Source organism: Onychostruthus taczanowskii, unplaced genomic scaffold (assembly GCF_017590055.1).
Source record: "Onychostruthus taczanowskii isolate IOZ18803 unplaced genomic scaffold, ASM1759005v1 scaffold2, whole genome shotgun sequence".
In the NCBI taxonomy this organism is placed as follows: Eukaryota; Metazoa; Chordata; class Aves; order Passeriformes; family Passeridae; genus Onychostruthus; species Onychostruthus taczanowskii.
In genome coordinates, this window is record NW_024499239.1 from 2863734 (window position 1) to 2887405 (window position 23672).

Sequence of the window (23672 nt, forward strand, 5' to 3'; positions counted from 1 at the left end):
TTCTTGTCTCCTTAAGAATCTTCTACTTTTTAGTTACATAGGGGCTGCCAGGGTAGCTTCAGGAGTTCAGAACATAGGACAGATGTGCATGAGTAAGAGTCAAGGCCAGATATGTCACACAGTCACTCGGAGATCGTGGGTTTTCATTTCCCAGAACACTGACTGGGGCCACAGTGCTGCCTCAAGCCGGTTCCAAGCATTAACACATCACTGTTAAGCTAAAAAGCAAAGTACCCAAAAAAAAATTGTCATCTCCTTTCCCTCAAGGAAACTTTGTTCTTGTCCCTCTCTGAGCTCCAGGTTTGTCACTAGTGAATGCTCTTTTGGGAGGTCTACAAGGGCCAGCCCTGAACTCCAGCCAATACTCCAAGTTGAAGCCTGGCTGAGCTTATTCAGACATGTGTGTCCCTGTGCTGCACCTCCCAGTATGCCTGACTTAGAGAAGATGTGTGACCAGCATGAAGCCAGGTAGCATCCAGCTGGGCTCACTGTTCAGGCTCTGCTCCAGCTCAGAGCATCTGTCTACCCCAGATGAGCTGTCCCTCAAAGGAGAACAGCTGTACTCCCACGACTGTCATCTCAACTAAACCACATGCACAGACACACTGCAAACTAGCAGTGAGTAACAGAGACAACTGCAACACAGCATTTCATCTCAACTCCCTATTGTCACATGTTTCTGACATATACGTCCCTAACAAGAACTGATCTGAGGCTACATTATGGGATTTAAGTCCCATTTCTGGTTGTGTCTGTACTCACTATACAGAAATCATAGAGTCTCATGGCTTTTCTCAAATATGTGTATGTCACAAAATGTCTGTTTCCTCCCACAGATCTAAGAGCAACTTCCCAGTCCAAGTGAGGGAATACATAAATAGAAATTAAATGTTGTATTGGGCTGCAAAGCACCTTCACTGAAGGAGTGGGCAGGAGGCAGCAGATTCCTTCCTATTACTTCTCCAAGATGTCACACTACACTGCTGATTAATGTACTGCAGTCCTGCAGTATGGGCACAAGGCCACATGTAAAGACCAGAAGAAAATACTATTTCAACATCAAAACACATCAGGAAATAAATATTTTGCTGATTTTTGTATTTGAAGAATTAAGGATCTGTGGAATTAAGCTTTGAAAGCCTAGATTTATGCTTTGCTGCTCTTCAACCACCCTGAAGTCATAGCTACCAATACCAGAATAATAACTATCAACTTTATAGGACTGAAAGGTTTCAGAGGAATGAACTTAGCTGTGTAACTGTTGAATGATAGTCACTGTTCAAGTTAAGCTGCTTATGTGCATGAAGATTTTCATATGGGTACATTCTGCAGAATCCAATTTTTTGAGGCATCCTAGTGAATAAGCATGTCCTGATAAAATCCTTTTAAGCAGCTGTGTGAATGGATGCTAACATGATTGGAAGACAATTCCTCCATGACTCATTTTCAGCCTTCTGCAAAACAGAAATGCTATTACAAGAAGGTAGTGAAAAAGAGTAATTAGACCTTGTGCTGCAGGTGATGTGCACTGAGAAACATTTGGATATCTTTCTAGAGGATGCATCATGATCACTGCTACCTTCCTGGGGGAAAGGTGATTCTTGCAAAATAATTATAACTACAACAATGTTAGAGTTAATGTTTCGTACATTACTGTGATTCTCCCACATGAGTTTTGAAAATATCCAGTATTCAACTCAGTTACAGAAATTTCCCTTTGGATGGCAATCTATAAGAGATTTCAAGGGAAGAGAGGGTTTTTGAAGTCTGTAATTACAGACATGAAACATATTTTGCCACACAGCCCTTCCTTAGCTGTGTTGCTTAATTTCAAGGCTCAATGCTGCTATTATAAACGAAATTGCATACTGTATCCGTAATAAAACCAAATAGATTCTTCTGGAATGGAGATACTTAAGCACATTAAAATTATCTAGAGTCTTTGCTCTCATTATACCACAATGGCTCCCATAGGCACCCAAGTAATGAGAAGAAATAAGGCCTAATTGCTGATATTCCTGTGAGTTAATCCTGCTTGTCCAGCACCTGTATCCCTACCTATCCCACTGTAAACCTGAGAGAACTGCACTGAGAACAGTGGGACAGATATGTGTGTGTTTGTGAGACTGACAGGCATTTTACCTTTGTCATAATATCTAATAATACAATGTACAATTTACAAATACGTTTTGTGCTGTAGACAAATAAGTGTTGCTGTTTCTGACCTGCTGCCCAGAGTTCCAAAACAAAAAAAAAAAAAAAAAATTTTCAAAAGAGCTAGCCACTGCTCACTAGTTCTGATATACTGCAGCTGACAGCACATTGTCTTCAGTTCCTCTAAACTTAGTCACTTATTTTTGTTTATGTATGTAAGGATATTCAATAATTATCATAACTCCTTGAAACCCTCATAGCTTCTCTATTTTTATTTTTTAGACATTAAAATTTTGGTGATACCCCTAAATAGAAAAATCAAGTAGAACGCAGAGTAAAATACAATTTTTGCTTAAAGCTTAAAGAATTAGTTCATTTTCAATTGACTTCCAAGGAGATGTCAGAGAAGTTTAATGAAAACTTATTTCACAACGCTGCAACGATTAGCAGAAAATTCTAATATAAATCAAGGGATTGCTCATTGCTATTGTAGCTCCTTGGACGACATCAAACTAATGGTTCCATAATCAGGCTGGAATTTGGGGATCAGCAATTTCCCTACACCCAGCACTTGTCAGGTTTACAAAACTTCTCTGTATCAGCTTACATCTGGATCAAAGTACTCTCAGGTTGTACAAGTCCTACACTGGGGTCAGCAATATTTCTAAATGTGTCTTGAACAACAACACTGGAAATTGTGTCAAATTTAAATAAGAACTGTATTTTTTTTTTTTCTTGGAAGTTTGGCATTATCTGGTAAAAGCAACCTGCTTCTTCAGTGCCCATGTCCAGCACAGCGTCAGGCAAAATAAACAGCTTTCTGTGGAAGCCAGAGACAAGCTGATTTGTCTCTTAAATTTTCTACTTGCACTGTGAAAAGAATACGTTATTTTATTTGGATACATGATGATTAATACAAGATTGAAGATCAGCAGGAGAGCCTTTAAATACATTAATATGATAAAAAGATTATTCATTACTTTTACTGCTACCTAAAACAATAGCCATCCTAATATACTAACAGGTCATTATATATTATCTACCATCCTCTTGTTTAATATGCAATTTTTATTTTAGGCAGATGTAAAAAATAAGCCATGATAATTAATATTATTTCATTCTAGCTGAGAAAGCCCTGATTCACTGTTTAAAGCATTGTAGCTAATAATATTTATTTTCTTCTGAAAGGCCAAGATCCAAGTAGCTCTTTATTCATTTAAATATATTGGATAATACTTGAACAAAATTATGTCAAGTGGAAATTTAAATCCAGACAAGTCAAAGAAGTGAAATTTAGCAAATCCTAATGAAATAATCCCTTCTACAAGAATTTGTTACTCTTCTAGTGGCAACTTCATCTTATCAAAAATTACCATTCCCACTGCAAAACTACTCTCATACTCCACAGCACGACCCAGGTATTACTAATAAACTTCCTTCAGATATTCTAGTTTCTATAGATTTTCTGATTTTTATTAGCATTTTACACCTTTACAGGAAAAGACAATTTCTTCTCTCTTTTGTAAATTATCATTCAATATTAGAGTGGAGAGAATTTTCCTCTTATAGCTCCTAGCACCCACAACTTCTTTTAGATTCTGTGCTTGTTCTTCCACCAAATTTCCATGACAGTATTTTAGTGGGTGCTACATTCCTAGAAAAATCTGCCTTTTAAATATTTCATTTTCAGTAATTAATGAGTTATGTTCTGCCTCTATTGAAGTAAAATGTAAAGTTCTTACAGTTTTAAAGGCAACAGATTTTAGCCCAACACAGAGGACAAGGCAAGTAATTCCTCTCCAGTGTAACTAGAGAACAGAAACATAATCTCCAGTAATAACTAGAGAACACAGATTCAAAGTGAGTTTGGTCTCATTAATCTGCTTATAAATATGAATTTATAATTTTGAATATTAAACCAAAATAAATAATAGCAGTTCTGAATGTTCAAACTTTTTTTTTTTTTTTTTTTTTTTTTTTTTTGGTTCTACAGTAGTCTGTAAGAAGTGAATGAGAAAAAGAGAGGGAAGAAGCTAAAAATTACTATGGATATAACCCAAAAGCAAAGGGAAGGCCAAATAAATCCAATATTTAGATGCTCAAAAGTGACTTCAAAAGGAAGATGGAATTTTGCCCTATTAGGTTTATTTAACATTAGGAAAATGTTCTAAAATGTACTAAAACAACTCAGGGAAAATTATCTTTGGTATTACACCTACAAACATGAACCATATGGCCCATAAGAACCGTAACATTTGGAAAAATAATGAAGATACAATGTGGAAAGGAAGGAGGTGAAAAATGGAGTGGAGGAGGTTTAGTTAATATCCGTTTAAGACCAGAACATCATGAGTATTTTGTTACAGTACTACAGGTCCTGGGCTTTCATTCAACTGTGAGAGCTGATGATAGCTGAGCGAGCCAAGAGACTGCACTGGCAACCTGGGATTGGACTGTTTCAGAAAGAGCACATTTTGTAGCACCACTTACCATGTGATCTGCTTTTCTCAACTTAAAAGCCTCCCATCTAAATAAGGACAAGCTCAATTTCAAAACAAAATCCTTTCCAAGCTGCTCTGAAGTTCACCATCAACTGCTGCTCTAATATAAGTTTCATGTAAGCTTAGCCATTTCTGTCAGCTCTCCTAAGTTTTCTCTCTTCAGGTAGAACAAGGACCATAGGTGCTTGTATATTCCATACTGATTTGTCCCTAGGTTTCACAGTGGGAAGACTCCACAAGTTGAAATTAAGGACACTGATTTCAGTTTGATAGAAAATGTAAAGGGTATTGGACTCTTTATTCATCCTAAAAACCTTGTGGGCTTCCAACTCTCGTATAAGTGGTCACACAACATTCACGAGCAACACAGTATCCAAGCAATGCTTGTGAGCAGGCCCTGTAACATCTGACACAGCAACACTCACGTTGGGTGCCTGAGGTAAAACAATTCATCTGTCTGGGCCCAAAAACAGTTATGCACACACCGCAAAGAAATGCTGGAGAGCACTCACATTGCATTTCCTGCAGGCTGTAGTCCACCTTCATAACTCACACACAGCCCCAGCCCCCAGTTCATACAGGAGGCCATCCAGGACAGTCCTATGGCGTGTTCATCCAGCAGACCACAGAGCATCACTGCAGCACCTCATTGCTATCCATCAAACTCCCTCTCTTCTATCAAAGCTGTCAATTTAGCTGCTCTGGCAATCTTTGTCTGGAACTGGTAATTTCTAGGCTAAGAGCCTTATCTGGAATAAGGTATTGTGATAACAAGAACCATCAATTAATTCTTTTTCATGTAAGAATAGCCACCATGATTACACCAGTTCAAAAATCAGCAGTTGAAAACTCACAAATCTATTACAAATATAAATTTAATGCTTTCTTATTTATTTTAATTTGTTTGAAACACAAGATTTACCTTAGAACAGAAGCTTAAAAAACTACATTGTAATTAATGTTGAAAATTGCCACATTATTTGTGAAAATTTCAACAATTTTAAGAATGTAATGTAATTACTATATTCTAACTTCAAGACTTTGAAGTTAAAATAGGTATTTTAGACTATTTTACATTAAATATAGATACAACTGTATTTTCCTATTTTTAATAAAAGATATTACCTCACTACGAATTTGGCTTTCTTTAATTTAGCATTCTGTCAGATAGTTTTCAATCTTTCTGGATGTGTGGACCATTATAAGTTTTCAAATGAAGATCAAACACCTTTAAAAATATTTTATGGTACAGTGTTCAGAGACCACGAGAAATCTGATCACACCCCTCTGGACACCACAGACTAAGCCATTTTATCTACATCTCTAACAAGCCCCATTACTTCTCTAACAAGCCCTTTTATGTTTCACAAAATATCATACTTCATAAAGCACCCACTTCATTGCACAAGTTAATCACCCACACTGATAAAAATCTGATTCTACATCTGATTACAGGTTTGCTTGATTTTTATTCCCAGATGCTGGGGTTTGTGGTGTAATTTTTTTAGACTGAAAGAGAATATTACTACCTGATGATATTTTCCTGGAACTTATGTACCATAACCAAGTCACCTCTCAGTTATCTTATAATCTTTAATTATGCCATTATAAGACATTTTCTCTAATGTTCAAATAACTGTTGCAGTTCTTCTCTGAGGCCTCACTATTTTTTTCTCTGCAAATACTGTAATTCCACTGTCAGTTTAAAATCATTTTACCAGTCAGGTAGATTTTATTAACTTAACTTATTTGAACTTTCTCAGGTACTGCATGAGTCACTGATTGCAAAACTCTCCTGAACTGTGTCAAAACTGTTCAATATCAGAGTTGACTATGCGCTGACCATTGCAATCCATTTGCCTGTTTAATCATTCTCCCAAATCAGATTTTCAGTTCAGACCAGTCCCTACAATTATGAATCCCATCTCCACCCAGAAAAGCTCAAACTATTTCATGAGTGATTTCTGCTTCAAATATTCATTTTCCATGAGTTCTCCATAACTCTGACAACCTTGAGCTTGAGTACATGAAGATTTAGTTTCACAGCTAGACTGAAGAGAAATGCTTCTGTACTGCTACAATTGGCACCACCATCAGAGATACAGCTTCTTGTGTCTCTTACGTTGCTCTGCTGCTATTTCCACTCTGAGGTGTCAGTATGGTTTTGTGTATAGACTTTAAGAGCATCAGTAAATGTTTAGGGTCCCAAATCCCTTTGGTTGCCATGTCCCATATGGTGAAATTAATGCCACATATTAATTGTGGACTTGTTTTGAATTTGTCCCTGTAACATTTCATTGGTCTCCCTTGTATTTTAAGATGATGAAAAATAGTTTTGGCAGTCTGTCATTTGACATATGTACCAGCATAGTTAGCAGATGGCTTAACCTAGATGAGCCTGCTGCAGCATTATTTTTGTGCTGATTACCTAACAGCACCCTAAGACTTTACTGTTCAGGATTTTGTTCTGCCAGCAACAGACAATGCAGCAGCAGTTTGTTTATTATCAGTAATGTAGAGAGGTAAATCCTTTTAAAAGGCAATCTTCTGGCTACGGAGCATTAGATTTTACTCTGATCTAGAATGTTGGCATTACTTGCTTGGAGGGCATTACCTTCCAAAATTAACTTATTGTCTCCTGGCAACCAAAGTGCTCTTGTTAGAATGCCAAAAAGCGTTCTGCAGTGACCCAGCAAAGGAGGTGATACTAATTTTCTTTATTCCCATCTTGAACTAAGGCCAGTGGAAATACTGTAACTACTTCTCCAAATTTTCTTTTTCTTGCAAAGGAAATTGCTAAAAGTGTTACACAGTTTCTACTGTATTGTAACACAGAGGAAGATCTGTTCCTCTGGTTCTGTGTCAAATGATATAATGTGTCTAATTGTATATATTCCTAACTGTACTAATCCTGCCAACACTTGCTACAACTCAGGATGAGCCTTGCTGTTACCCCACTTCCTTCAAGTTGCCATTCACTGTATGTCCAAGTTTTCTCTATTCAGTACCCAGAGATGTTGTCATCCCCCTACTGACTAGAACCTCCAATACATTGGTAACAAAGCACATTCAGTGTCCAGGAGACCTACAAGGCCAGATAAAATGATGATGATGATGGCAGGCAGATGACCCCAGGAGAAGGGCAGAAAGTGGAAATCATCCTCATTGATTCTCCTGACAATGTTTTGGAACGTGTCTCGATTTTTCGTTGGTCATTTTTGACAACTCTCTGTGTTGTGTTCTCTGAACCAGAAACAGCTGCAGTATTAAACAGGCAAATGCTGTTGAAGCCTTTCTGCTGCTCTATAAAGTCTTAGAGAAAAATCAAACTGATGAATATGTCAGTAGTGTTTACTTATAATTTCATTTCATTGCCAAGAATAAGAATTGCAGCTTTTTAATAATCTCACAGTCCTGCATCTTGAGTATTTTTCTTCTGCTGTCAAAAAGAGGGGAATTGAAAAATTTTTTCTGCAACAAAAACTTAAAACATTGGTACACTTACACACATGCACAAAATGCACAAAACTGTAAGAAGTTAATATATGGACAAAAGCCTGAACTGAGCAAGCAGCTACCCAATTTTCTGAGATCAGCTTGTTGAGCTCATACCCTAAGGCTATGCCATAAATCACAAGGTGCTACGGATCAGAATAAAATTTTCAGTATCAATATTAAACTCCTCTCTGTTTATCTCTCATGTATAAAAATAGCTGTAGCTTCCAGGGCTGACTTAATAGCTCTGTCAAAGGACCGTTCACACTTTCCAACAATCCTATTAATATAGAAGACATTAAGTTCTATTGCTAAGTAACTGGATGTACATCAGCTGAAAACATAACACCTCAGTGCTAGAGAAGATAAACATCAAAATACATATCAGAGTGTGATAGAACTAAGTACATGATTTAACAAGTATTTTCCATAGAGGAAAATTTACTAAAAGGCACAGAAGGATATTTGTATAATTTGACACAAGTTCGCTATCAAAATCCAATCTCTATTGCTGAACTTCCTTTTCCTTTTCAGTAAACAAATGAATGGACAAAACACATGCACATCCTGAGGACCTTTGAAGGAAAAATTCTTTTTAGGAGGTCTACATACTGACTATAAACTTTAGCATACCCAAAAATATTAGTTTGCAATGTAAGTAGGAAATTGTAGTCTTGCTAACCTTGATGAATTTCTTGGGAATCCAATTTGGAGCACTAACAACAGCTTCAAGGATCATTTTCAAGGATCAGTTTGCACACAGAAAATTTGAAGTTTTAATATTATATTTCCTTTAACAGAGTTGACAAGAACAATCAAGGTACAGACATTGTTATTTGGTTTGTATATCATATGAGGATCACCCAAATTCCAAGTAAGACACTCCCTCCATATTACACAAAGACATTATTCAGATCTGAGTGAGGCTGCACATCCACAGAAGCAGGGTCAGAAACATGCACAGGCTTGTACTCTAATTGTGAGACTATGAGCAGGAGCAGGAGGAAGCAGTCAGCTCTTAGGGGTAGTGTGAAATGCCAAAGTGGCCTTTTCCTATCCCTTCTGAGGGCTCACCAACCACACCATGCTGACCTAGAATAGTCCCAAAAAGATTACTGAGAGAGCCACTGCTGAGTACAGTTTAAAATATGACTTACTTTTTGATGCATTGATGCATTCACATGATTATGCTGCAAGAAATATTTTCTGCTACACTGCCACCTGTGGTTGCTTTCTTCCACCAGGACCCCAGCCAGCATTCCAGGGAACATTGCCACCACGCAGCATGGGGGATGCAGTGGAATACCTGAGCAGGCAGGCAGGACAGAATATGTTCACAGCACAGGGAGACACCTCTGAACCCACCCAGGCCAGGAGCTCAGCAGCCGTGCCTGTGTTCCAGTGACACAACACAAGGTGCACCCAGACACAGCCTGAGGACCTGCAAAATACAGCACAGAAACAGAATGTGCTTTATTTCCGTAACAGTCTTCCCACTAAGGCAGCCAATAAGTTAGATGACCTCATAAATAACTGCTTGTCTTTCCTGTGTGTCAGGTTCCCCAAATCCAATTCTGTATGCAAAACTGCCATTCAGGAACAGATCAATCCAAGTCTTTGGAAAGCCACATGAAGACTTTAAAAAGACAAGCTACTCTAATATTTTATTAGTAGTTCAAAGCGAATCTGGAGAGATGGACACTACAACCATCCCTTATCTGCAGTTGTCAAGGTAACAGCTGCTTTAGGATTAATGCTCAAAAGATAGTTTGTCTTTCATCACAAACACTACAAACACTACATGTATTCATCAGCTGGCTACTCACCAGCCTTTTCTTTACTGCTGCTCTTCCCAGGATACTTATTCTATTAGCTTTCCAAGAGCAATAGCCCCAAATCAGGAGGGATTTTTAAAATTGCATGTTTATACATTATTTATTTACTTTTCAGCAGGCATATGATTATTGCCAACTCACCTCTCAATTACTTCATCCACAGTGGTTCATTTGTCTTCCAAGACAAATAATATTACATCTCTAATTTAATTCTGTGAAAATACATTGCATATCTTTATCTTGAGAGACTTTAATGAACTACTCCTGTATTTTCAAAACATCTACCTCTTTCTTTTTTTTTTTTTTTTCCTATATCGTACAGACCTTAAGGAGGGCATTAGATCTTCTCTTAAAGCAGGACAGATTTCACCCAAGAAAGAATTTGTCTCACTAAGAAATTTTACTTGCTCTTAGCATTTTCCAAACATCTTACAGGGCATAATCCTAAAGACTGAACAGAGATTTAGAGGAAATTTCCTTGTAAACAATGTAACATGTATACAATTTCTGTGTAAGTATTAAAAGGACACCTCTGGTTCACAGATTTGGTTTGCATAATAGAAAATCATTCCTCAGACATATTGGCAGTTAGTGTGAACTCTTGCTGATAAAACAAAAGCAGCCTCTAGGAACTCCAGTTCATTTGTTACAGACATCCAAAAGCTCAGTATTTTTCTTCTCTTTATTTCTCTCCTGTAAGGCTCCTCTGTTAATCTTGAACAGCAATGTCATTTTGTGCCTTAAAAATTGACAGTGCTATTCAGTGATGAAATCCAGCAGCCTTGTGACCTTGCTTCTTGTTACACTGCCTCAAAACAACTCATTAGAGTTGCTCTATATACAATATCATCCAGTATCAGTCCCAAAGTAAGGGAACACCATCTTTTTTTTTTTTCCTAAGAATACAGAGGGGAGAAATAAATTACTTCTGTAAGCCAGAACAAAAGATAATAAAGGAGTACTTTTGACAAGAAAATTCCAATCATGGGAAATATCAGGTTAGGACATGTGGCATTTTTTTCCTCATCTAGGTGAGTTTCACAAAGTAATTGCTCTTTTCAACATCCAACTGAGAAAAGTAAATGTTCAGGAGATTCTATCATTAAGTCTTCTTGTCACTGCACTTGGACCATCCTGTGTAAGCTGAAATCCTGTATTCACCTGGCAGTTACTGGTTCTCTATTTCAGAGTGAAAAAAACATATGACTAATGTCAGGGTTCCAATTTAAAAACTTCCACTGAATGTTTGAAAATATCTCATGTAAACCCATTACATAATCACAACAAAATACAGACTTTTACTCATATACTTTATATACAAATCAGTATATAAACTCTCAACTTTTTTTTCTGTTTTCCTTCTCTTTACTCAAGAAAACAAAAGCTGAACCTGGAAGAATACTTTTTTTTTTTTTTTTTTTAATCTAATTGATCGATGAGTTCTAATAGTTGAACAAAACTCATTTCCACTTTCCTGCCGCTTGGGCTTCACAACTGACATGACTTCATGTAAAAGAAGGCAACAGTTACAATGTCCCTAATATGCATAAAATTAATCTCTTTTATAATTTATCTTATTAATGTGATATCTGAAACATGAACTTGAAAGGATGATACTTATTTGTGAGAACAAAAATGCCTTGTTTGTAGAACAATATTGAGTAAGCCTTAGTGACATACAGACACATTTTTGAAAATCATGTCAGATTCTTATGAATTATAGCTGAGGCTATCACACCAATACTTCTAATGCTTATAGCTATTTGTATAATTAATTATCTCCTCTTTTAATTTGATCTTAAAGAAGAAAAATTGAGGAAGCTGGATGAATTTCAGACTATGAGAGAAAAGGCAGAAAACATTTCAGGGTGTCATAAAGGTAAACCTGCTTGGCAAGCCAACTTTCACAGCCTAGTTCACCATTCCATGGTAACTTTTCCATGTAGACTACCTTGGAGTACACAAACAAGAGGCTACCTCATGCAATGGCATTTTTAATGACTTATTCTCTAAGCTAACATTTCAGTTATTTACTCTCAGTGTTAATATTGCTCCAACAGGAACTCAGCCTGTGAATACATCTAAGCTAGCCTGCTGTGCTATGTGCAAGCTTCTGTTTCTGGATACTGATTTTAGCAAGAAACAAATAATTTACTACCTTGTAAATCATTATAAGAGGACTTTCCATTTTCAAGACAACCTTCATTGTTAAACAGATATTCAGATACTGCAGTTATGAGTTTTGCATAAACCTCTAGCTAAATAATATTTCATTTCTTTTATGCTGGCTTATCACGAAGAAAGAAATTCTTCTTCAATTCCTTTATTAATAATAACATCCCTGTGCTCCCAGCTGTTTTATCTGGAGCACTGAGGAGAAAAAAGGATTCAATTCCTCCTCATCAAATTTACATGACTTCTGAATATGCCTCTGGGTGACACAGTAAACAAGACAAGGACAAGATATATAGTGTCATTCTTCACAGGACATTCCTCATTAAGTAAGTCGTATATATCAAGTAACCAGATGAACTGCATTGCACAAGACAGTGCCCTTTAAAACTGGAAAATAAGTTCCTAGCCATAAATTCAGCCTTCATCATATTAGCTGGTTGTCTCTGAAGAAAGAAATCTGGAAGCTTCTTCCTATCTGTTACTACTGCTCTAACTTTAACAAGCTACAATTATCACAGAAAAGCAGTTATGATGACAGAGGGCATAGTCACAAATTATTGAGAGCAAAATAGAGAGTAGAGGGGAGGAATTCAGGACTCCAAAATCACATATTGCCACATCACCTAGAAGCTGGGCTTTCTCATAAATCCCAGCTGTCAAATATTTACATTGTGTTCTTCAAGTAATTACACAGTCTCCTTACAGAAAAAGAAAAAATCAGGGGTAGGGTAAAAAAAAAATATTGCTTTAAAAAATAACCATGATATTAGCTACCAAAAAAGAAAGCTTAAAATGAGTTCTCCCAGCAAGGTATGATTCCTGGGCAGGTGGTACTTTGAAGGGGACTTAAGAGAAGAGATGTGAGTAAAGAATAAAACTTGGAAAGGAAGAAAGGAGGAAAACTCTTAAAAGGATAAAAGATAGCATACCAGAAGGTAAAAACCCCAAGATCACTAAAAAAAGTTATAAAATAAGCCACTAACTATGAAGAAATTCAGTCCTATGTGATTACCCTGATTAGAGTAGGGATGATGTGTCCATCACAGAGCATCTGAGTTCCAGGATCTTCCCAGCCTGGCAACAAGTTCTTCAGTTTAAGTCCCTGCTCAACTGCAACCTCACTGTGTCCACTCTATGGGGACATTAAGTGACTTAAATCAACAACATGAGAGCTTATTTACCTACCTGGAAAAATGATAAAGAAGGCTGTTGGAAGATTTGCAAATTTTTAGATAATGTGAGCATGCTTTAACCTGAGCTAACAATGTGCTTGGTGTAGCCCAGCTGGAGACTTTTAAACAATACTGAGAGCATCTTCATGTAGAGAAGAACTTACAGAAGGGACACAGCTACAGAATCAACAGCTTGTGACAGTAAGGACACAAAATGACATATGCATATACAACAGTATTTGATTAACTGTTATTTATAGAGAATCATTTTACCATTATTGCTTATTATTATCATTACCTTTGAATTAATTTATATTTGCTTCCTTTTTCTAATCTTTATGTACACTGTATTGTCCATCCTAAATTGAATTTCCCATCACAGTGCCTATGATTTTAGATATTTCCTGTAACTAAAGAAGAAACAGAGCACACAGGAAGAAACTCTAACAACCCTACATTTGTCTGCTCCTTTTGCAGGAAGAACAACATTTTTGCCTTTGCCTGAATGACAGTCCCTAAACCACTAGATACAGCCTTAAAGAGAAGAGAGTGATTCCATATATCAGGAATGATGTGAATACCCCAAAGGATTCTATGCTTGGAGTTTGCAGGTCACTGGTGTTGGAAGGGATAAACAGAAGTGACATTAGACACCCACACATTTCCACCAAGTTACTATCCAATACATGATCAGAAGATTCAGACTGTAAACTGGTAATTTGATGTTATTAAAATCCTAGCCCATAAGAGCAAAGTGAATTTTATAAGCTTAATAATATCTTGCTACTGCCATTTTTAACTTCATAGTAATAGCAGCCTCCCATGTGATACATGAACATTAGCTGGCATTAATGGCCTTTGAAATGTCCTTGCTGATACTGCAAACAGTCTTGTAGGCTATTTTTCCCTAATAGCTTAGATTACCAGAGAAGCCAAAGGCCCCAGTTAAGATCAAGAGCCCCGTTGTTCTAGACAATGAGCAAACATATCCTGTTCTGAAGAATGTATAAGCTGAAAAATGAGACATGCTCAACGAGGGTTGAAACAGGAAAGGTATAATGCAATGTTTACAAATCATTGCTGGTATGTTAAAAGGTTGCAAAATATTAATATCTGCTCCTTTAGCTGCCATCATTCAGTAAAGCAGAAACATTTGAAAACCAAACTTGTTTCTTGTCCTGTGTAATACTGGTTCATTTGGTTTTCTTCAATTTGATTGAAAAATATAAACAGTTTAATCTCATTTTTGCTTTGGCATAATGCTATTCTGTCTAAAGCATGACAGTAGAAAAATTTTGTTCTTGAAGATATTTTTATCAAAAATAAAGAGTCCTCTGGGAAGATGTTTATATACATAAAAGTGCAATGAACCTGTATTGACTACATTGTGACAATGGTGAAAGGTAAGACATGTTTTGCTGAAAAAAATAATTTGCTGAATCAGGATCATAATTGTATTATGCTAATAAATTAACTAATTAATCCACAAATGCCAGCTAGTTCCATATACTTTTTTCTTTCCATTAGTGCAAACTTAAGGTGACCCCAGATTGTCCAAATCATGATAGCAGACAGTTTTCTTGTGGGATGAGGTGACAAATCTGATCAATGAACTAATCCAGGTTTGAATACTTTAGGTTGCTTTATTTGTAGGGCTATTTTTTACTTTGGTTAGCTCACCTGTATTGCATAAAATAAATGTTATGATGAATTACATTCTTCAACAGATTTATGAATCTGTATTATATACAATATACTGATAGCAGTACATAAACACTTCCTCAGTAGTCAGTCCTAATGGCTGCAAGACTAAGAATTTACTTCCATAATAGATTTCCAGTTTCTGTATTATCACTTTCACATTTTTAGATACTCAAAAGGTGAAATACAGCTTTTAATAATGTTTAATGAATAAGCAATTCCTCTAAGGAGGGTAGTGCAATTTATAAACTATCTTTATTCACTGGAATAAGCCAGAAATTTCCAATTTTTTTCTTGATTATCAAACCTGCAATTATTTTAAAATAATACAATTTTTAAGGTTTCATAATTAAAATAATTAATATGTTGTGCATTTATGTGTGTTGTAATAATAACTGAAAAATTAATGTTTTAATAATAATTAATCACATATTATTAATTGATAAAATAACAAAATGCAGCAGTCTTACTACTATATTAATTTCCTCTGAGTGAAAAAAATGAGGTTCCTTTACATGGTATGGTGGTGGTCTGACTGGGGTTTTGAGCAGCTGCCCCAGCAGGGTTCTGGAGGATGCTCTGGCAGCTGGACTGTTGTGTCCATTATGGTCACTGCTGGCTCCAACCTTGCACAGGCCAAGGCCAGCCAGTCCCACAGCCATGGCACAGTGGGTCAGATGTCACATCACCAGCAGTCAGAGCAGGGTTGGTGGAGGGCAAAGGAATTATTATCCACCAGCTGAAGAATAACCACTATTGGGCCATTATATCTGAATGCAAGGTCACTGCATGGTCCTGAGTGATGAGCTGGCAGTAGCTTTGTGTCACAGAATACTCATTTTTACCTGTCCATCTATTCCCAGAAATGGGTCAGTTGATGCCAAGAAATCTTATTACACCTCTCAATTCAATCCACAACACAAGCAGCTTTGTGCCAGTAAATTTGCTGCCAGAATCATCACAGTGGAGGTGTGTTAAGCAGTTTACCATCAGGGTACACCCTGTGTGGGCTCTCAAACAACACAGCCTTCTGGTCAAATCATATGCCTAAATGTACCAAGATCATGAAGAAAACACATTTCCAATCCAGTGTTCCTGCAAGGGGGCTTCAGACAGGGTAGTGCTCCCATTATTTCCCCTGCCCTCAGCAGTCATGGCAAGTGTATACAGTACAGGAGCTCCTTGTCCAAGTGCTTCCACAGCGATCTTCCCAGGACACCGGTGGGCATGTCCACAGCCCAGCACCCAAGACAGGAGTGCTTCCTCAGCAGCCACAGCTCCCATGGTGAAGGTGGCATCCAACACCACACCTGGGCTTTTCCAGAGCTCTCGTTACCATCCTGCACTGCAGCTCTGAGCGCTATCTCAGGCTGCTGCTCTTCCACCACAGAGCAGGGGGATGTCACTATGCCAATACATTGAAGGGACCCTTGACTCTTCCCTGCCATAAAGGCCAACTGGCCTCTCTTACTTAGGTCGCACACCCTAAAAAAATGTAGAAAATGGACAAAGGAGAAAAAAAGCAAAGCAGTAGAAAGAGAAAACAAGGACAGCAGTCAATATGCTGGAAGTTATGGCTGCTTTTCAGAGGGATCATGAGAGGTTGGAGAAGGGATCTGGCAGGACATCATGGAGCTCAACAAAGGGAAATGGAAAGTTCCTCACCTTCAGAGGAGTATCTCACAGAGTTGTAAACAACAAGTGGGCCTTGGGTACGTGTCAGAGAGCTGAGAATAACCAAGCTGAGCCAGGCCTCTCTGAGCCAAGAAAGGCTTCAGCATAAAGCTACAAATCACCACAACAAAGTACAGGGAACTGCTAAGTCAAGATTGGCTTGGATGTAACTTCACTAACCCTGCACAAACATATTTGGCACTGTGGCAACATAAGGACTAACCAAACAGCTGGTCACAAATGCAAGATCTCAGTATAGGAAATGCTGATCTAAAATAATTTAACATTTCCAATTGAAGGCCATTAATAGAATTCAGGAAAACAGTGCAATAACAGTGCCATTAAGACTGCCGTGACATGAGAACAGAGAAATTATTTCATGGAATCATCACTGCTGGAAAACAGCTGCAGGGTGAGGACATGATGACCAACAATCAACCAGTTGTCTTTAGATTGAACTGACTCAACAGAAGCAATGAATAATCTCTCTGAGAGATTACAGAAGTATACACTGAGAAGTACAGAAGGTCACAGCACCTTGAAGGTATAAAAAGACAAAGACCACCAAGGTAGGATCAGCAGAAGAGGATCAGTGTTGAAGATCCCAGCAACTAATAATCGATGGTTACTCTGATAAACAGCCACCTAGGGCCTCTCAACATACCAGGTGCCAGGTCGTGGCCCCAGAATGCCAAGGGAGGGATATTGAGAATTTAATGGATTGGGACAATTCAGGAATTTGCTGCCATAACACTGTGCTGCTCATGGATCAAAGACTAATGCTGCTAATGTCTGCTATAGCCACGCACTGCCATTTTCATATTTATTCCTTAAATAGTTATGTTTATTCAATGTCACTGCCAAAGTTATCTCACAGTTCTCTCATTTGCTCTCCCTTAAGTACTGTATAGTTAAATATTGCTCAGACATAACCACATCTTCTCCTGTCATGCTTGAGTTCTCATGCTGACACATTACAGTCTACATAAGCTGTTAAAAATCATCACATGTATAGCACACAGTCACAGCAGTCTCTTTCCTTGCTGGATGTCACTGCTGCATGTTCCTGCTCTTTCCCAGTATCAAACAAGCATGCAGTGGGTGAGTCAGGGCATTGGTGCATGTAATGATGGTTTTGGCTCTGCTGTGCAGACCACAGATAGGTGCTAGAAGACTCAGCCATTCTAGTTAGAGCCAATTATGAGGCAGATCATCAGTACCATGCATAGATGGGCCCTGAAAGGCACATTAAGGACTAGGTACACTTGAAGGAACACCAGGTGAGTGCTCTCATGGAAAAACTAGAGATGTTCACATGACTAATACCTTTGGAGAGCTGGGAAACTGGACCTTAAAAGGACTGAAACAGCTATATCCCTATGGAACAGGGTAGTTGCACATCTCATTTACCAGAAATAAATTCTATTCCAGTAAGTTTCCATCAAAGGAAATAGTCATGAAAATTATTTTGCTAAAAAGAAGTTCTATTTTCAAATTGTTACTATTTCATGAAGGCCAGTCATCCTTTGTTTTCACGGATCTTTTTGTCCAGCATTCCCATTTTAGTGCCAGTTAATTCCATTTATTACACTGCCAGTTATCTCAAACATCTGCACTTCCCCATAGAGTGCAGTGTGTGCCAATGCTGATGAAAAGGAAGCACATGTGTGGAGGAAGAAGCAAACGAATCATTAAATGTCTGGGACTGCTAATGAGACTAACAAAAAGCAGAGTTTATTTAGGCAGCTGAGTGGAGCACACTTCTCTAAAACCATTTGCTTTGGATCCAACCTTTGCTAAGAGCCATTAGGAGGAATTGTCACCCAATAGCTCTTTTGTAATCCAGATACTGAAAGGCACAGAGTTCAGGTGAGCTATTTCCAAAGTGCAGGGATCCCAATCATGCAGAATGCTGCCACACTGGTCTAACTAGCTCTGGTGGTTTGATCCTGGCTGGATGCCAGGTGCCCAGCAAAACTGCTCTGTCTATTCCATCCTCAGCTGGACAGTGGAGAGAAAATATAATCAAAGGCTTGTGCCTTGACATAAGGACAGGGAGAATAACTCATCAGTTACCACTATGGATCAGAAACCCTCCACTTGGGGAAATTACTCGAATTTATTACCCATCAAAATCAGAGATGCACAATGAAAGGTAAAACAAAAGCTGAAAAAAAACCCCTTCAGCTGACCTTCCACTCCTTCCTGGGCTTAACTTTACTCCCAATTCCCTACCTCCTCCCTCTCAGCTGCACAGGGAGATGGGGAATGGGATTATGGTCAATTCATCACACATTTCTGCCACTGCTTCCTCCTCAGAGAGAGGAGTCCTCTCCCTGCTCCAGTGTGGGGTCCTTCCTGGAGGGGAGGGGGGCCAGTCCTCCATGAAATTCTCCAGTGTGAGTCCTTCCCATGGGCTTCAGTTCCTCACAAACTGCTCCAGCACGGGTCCCTTTTCACAGGGCACAATACTTCAAGAAGATGTGGGGCTCCTCCACGGGCTGTGGGTGAATCTTTGCACCCCTGTGTCCCCCATGAGCTGCAGGGGCACAGCTGCTTCACCATGGCCTTCACCACAGGCTGCAGGGGATCACAGCTCTGGCATCTGGAGCAGATCCTTCTCCTCCTTCTTCACTGATCTTGGTGTCTGAAGGACTTATCTCACATATTCTCCCTCTTCTCTTCTCTGGCCACAATTACTTCTCTGCAATAATTTTTTTCCCTTCCTAAGTATGTTATCCCAGGGGCATTACTACAATCACTGGTGGGCTCAGCCTTGGGTCAGTGGTGGATCCATCCTGGAACCCCTGCCATTGGCTCTGCCACACATGTGGAAGCTTCCAGCAGCTTCTCACAAAAGCCACCCCTGTAGCCCTACCCTGCCATCAAAACCTGGCCACGGAAACCCAATACACTGGCTCTTTCGGATCATCTCTGAAAAGAAATAGGATAAGCAGCAGAAATGTGTTTTAAGATCTAAGCTGTCTGATACAAGAGAGCTAAGACATGAAAAATGTGAAAATTTTAATGGGATTCTAGCTTGTGGATCTATCATTCCTTGGGTCCTTTCACTGGATTTTACATGAGCCTTAATGACCATTTTGTTATTTCACTTTTCATGTGAAATACAATTTTCTCTGAAAATGACTGGTACTTCTATTTGTACTGGGGTGACAGAAACTCTATATTCTGCACTGGAAAAGACTCTGCTCATATCTGAATAAGTCTTATTAAACTGATAGACACTAACAGTTGCCAACAGCTCACACCTCCAAGCTCTCATTGCCTCACTATTTCATGGAGTCTTGCTATTTCATAAATATGGAATAGCTGCTTGTTTCTAGATTTGATTTAAGAATTTTACATGGGTCTCAGGAGGATGGAATGTTAATATAAAACAACCAGGAATTTTTCTTGGGAAAAATTGTCCCATACCAGCATAAGTGACTTGTGTCATTTCAAAGAAATACTGCTTCAGAAATTAAAGGAATTATTCACATTTTCATTCTGGGTTACATTTTAAAACATTCTAGGTTTATCTCACTTCACAATAGCAAAATTTTGCAATGTTTCTGTAACACATGCATTTCCATTTTCCATAATACAGAAAATTAAATTCTACCCAGCACCACAAACGAACTTCACTTAATACTTTATCTCCTTTTTGGTTTTTTTTTTTCTTTTTTAAACAGTCTTAGTGGACTACCAGTTACAGAAAGACGGAATTGAGGATGAGATTTAATAACAAGCAGATTCTTTTCATCATTTTCACTTAATAACTCAAATAGCTAGTAAGTCCTCATTTAGAGATAATTTCCAGACACAAGTGTAGAATAAAAAACATGGGCAGTACTGTAGCATCCAGGCAATAATATGGACCCAAGAAGCACAAATCAAGTTCCATTCCTGCTGCAGACTATATTGTGACTGTGTGAATGTTATTTGCATTTCTCAGTACCTAATGTATTACAAATACCATAAACACTGGGATGAAGAAAATATATTACTCATGGTAAGAAACTGAGGAAAAATCCATACAGAAGTTGATGGCTGTGTGGCATATACCTATCACTAACATATTTAAAAGCTTCCTTTGCAAATTAAATTTATTATTTATTAATTATTGTGCTTTGAGCACAATAAAATAATAAATCAAATTGTTAAGAATTAATTAAATTATTATTTATTTAATTTAATGTGCTACCTTAACAATTGTTACTAGACCTTACTATAGAAAGTAAACATACTCGTTATCTGCATACAGGCAGTAATAAACTATGGATCCACACAAGTCTGAATAATTAACATAATATAAAAACTAAGTTTGCGACATTTAAACTGTAGAATGATAAAACACAAATTGCCAATGAAGTGACAAAATTAGTTCCAATTCACCTAAACTTAGCTAATATTAGTCTTTCTTTTCTGACAAAATTCATTTTTGTGAACTGACACGAACAGAACTGCACAGCTCCTGTAGCAAGGGAACCTGACAAACTCAGCCCTACTTCCTCCTCCTGTTTATGCAATCCCTTGTTCAGACTCCTTGAGCTCTGAAAAGGTGTGGATTGATTATGGTATCCTGTGTCTAAGGGAAAAACACATCCTCAGGCCACAAACCCTGGGTGCTTTTGGGTTCTGTCATAAAAGCTACTTATTTCCACAAATTAGTATTCTGACACCAGAAATACATTACAAAAATACATATAAATTTAGAAGAACTTTATTCAAGATAATGACACAGAGTATGAAAGGGGCTTCTGTCATTGAATGGAGATGACAACTAAGTACAAGTGATTGTTTGAAAAGGTGGTCTCTGGGTAAGTACTTCTGTAGCTGTTTTAAGCCTGAGGAAACTGGTCTATCCTACAGCTTGCAGGAACACCAGTGAACACCTACCAATGCAGGCATTTGGGTTCATTTAAACAGCATATATGAATAAATATGTGAAGGGAGTGAGCTGAGCTGAAGAAAATAATGCATTATTCATGCAGCTAACAACACTTACTCATGCCTAGTATAAATTGAAACCTAAAAGTGCAAATCTAGGACACTGAGATTTTCAATCAATGCTGAGTTATATTTAAATTCAATCTAAGCCAAAAATTCTGAGTTCATTTCATGTTTCAATTCAGCACAGTAGCAGTTCACACTTTCTCTCACTGGCTACATTTTGGGAAACACAAATTATGAATGCAGCAGTTTTTGCAAGTGAATGGCAATAATTGCTAGGTGGATTTCACTTGAGATGCAGTGGACATGAAATTAAGTGAAATGCATTGCACTGGTGATTAGTTTAATTCCATTTGACAGCTCCTGAAGAAAAATATTTAAATCACAAAAAAAAAAAAAAAAAAAAAAAAAAAAAAACCTGAGAAATGAGCAAGTTTTACAAGTGAGAAAAAAGAAGCTTAATTTTGCAATTCTATTTTCTTCAATGAAACACTCATATAACACCATTTCTTATATGTCCTGTTAACTCAAAACTGTGAACTCAAAACTGATTTTAGAATATGATACCTGTTTTTTTCAATCCATGTTGTTCTAATCTCTCAGCAATTCTTATTTTCAAAATATGGAAATCACGCTGAACTCCTACACTAAGCCACTGAAAAAGCTAATTGGCATTTGCCAAGTGGAAAAATATTTTTTTCTATTTTGCAAAATCAAGCCTCTGTAATGACACTTTTTCCAAAGACACCTAAAAGCTTCATCCCCTGACTTTGCTTAGTCTAAATTACCTAAGGAACATATGGCTGAGGGCGAAAAAAAAAAAAAAAGAACAGCCATAGCTACTGTCCTGAAAGAAGAGTTTAATTCAATGGGAGAATCTTGACCCACAAATTAAGAAAAGTCATAGCAACTTCACCTGACCAAGCCTACTTCCTTCTGTCATTGTTAGATTTCCTCATCTGAATGCTGAGACACGTGAAGGCAGAGGTGAGCTGATACAAGCCTCACAACAGCACAGCTCAGTTCTGGAGCCTGATGGCACAACTACAAATTAATTTGCACTGAATGCGAGTTCAGCCACTTCCTCCCCTTTCACAAGTCTGTGAAACAACAGGACCATGCAAATAAGAAATCTGAAACAGCAATGCTTTTTCTTACTCTAAATGCAGCACAGTTTGCAGTCAACCTCACAGGCCTTTGCTTTCTAGCATTCCTGCCAGGGTATGAGTGCACAGCAGATCAGACACCCAGTGACTTCAAAAGCAGCATTTTAGCACAACATTGTACCTGGACAAACTGGTAGCTGTCACACAAACTGATGCTACTTCTGTAAGAAAAGGAAGAATATGAATGCACTGTGTGGGTTTTCCACATGGTTTGCTTTTTCCACTGAACAAGTCAATTAAGTTTCATGTAACTGTCATTAGGAAAACTAACTTGCTGATGAAAAATCTGCAGACACAAAATAACTGTTATCAGACTGGAAATTCTTTTTCTTTTGAAGTTTTCCAGTCCTTCGAGAGGAAAGCAGCTGTAGCTGAGAAGTTACTTTAATTTACTTCTACACTGAAGTGTAATTTACTTCTAGGACTGAACAAGAACTGTGAAAGAACGTAAATGAAACCAGTTCTGCTTAGGCTGGAAAGGATTAAAACCCTGCTCCAGAGACCTTTGCACAGTTTGTCTCCCAGGAACAGTGTCAGGCAAAAGGTCTTGGTCAGTTAATGTATTATAGTTTCAGAAGAGAGATCTGGCAAGAGCCAGATTTAAACACCTTATAATGGATTAGTCACTCACAGTGTGAGCGATGTAACAGGCAACTCTGAATTTCTGTTGTACAGAAAACAACTACACCACTGAGACCCATTTCTGAGTCTATTTCAGATCTGAAAGGATGTGGTGAAAATACCATGCCAGGTTTTGCTTTTTAAACAACAAATTCAGACTGGCCAAAGTCTATTTGCAAGAGAAAATAGAATACTAGCTGATCCAACGTTTAAGGCTTTACAGCT

The 23672-nt window shown here is 37.9% G+C and overlaps 1 protein-coding gene across 4 annotated transcripts in view; it reads right to left on the bottom strand.

The window, feature by feature from the left end:
* TRMT9B (tRNA methyltransferase 9B (putative)) overlaps positions 1 to 23672 on the bottom strand; it is a 113725-nt gene that overhangs the window by 35470 nt on the left and 54583 nt on the right. For 3 of the 4 annotated variants that reach the window (XM_041402532.1, XM_041402533.1, XM_041402534.1), the window contains one exon: positions 9308 to 9591. The exons of the other annotated variant lie outside the window; for it this stretch is intronic. The gene's annotated coding sequence lies outside the window, so the exon portion shown is untranslated. The remainder of the gene's footprint in view (positions 1 to 9307; positions 9592 to 23672) is intronic. 4 annotated transcript variants of the gene reach the window in all.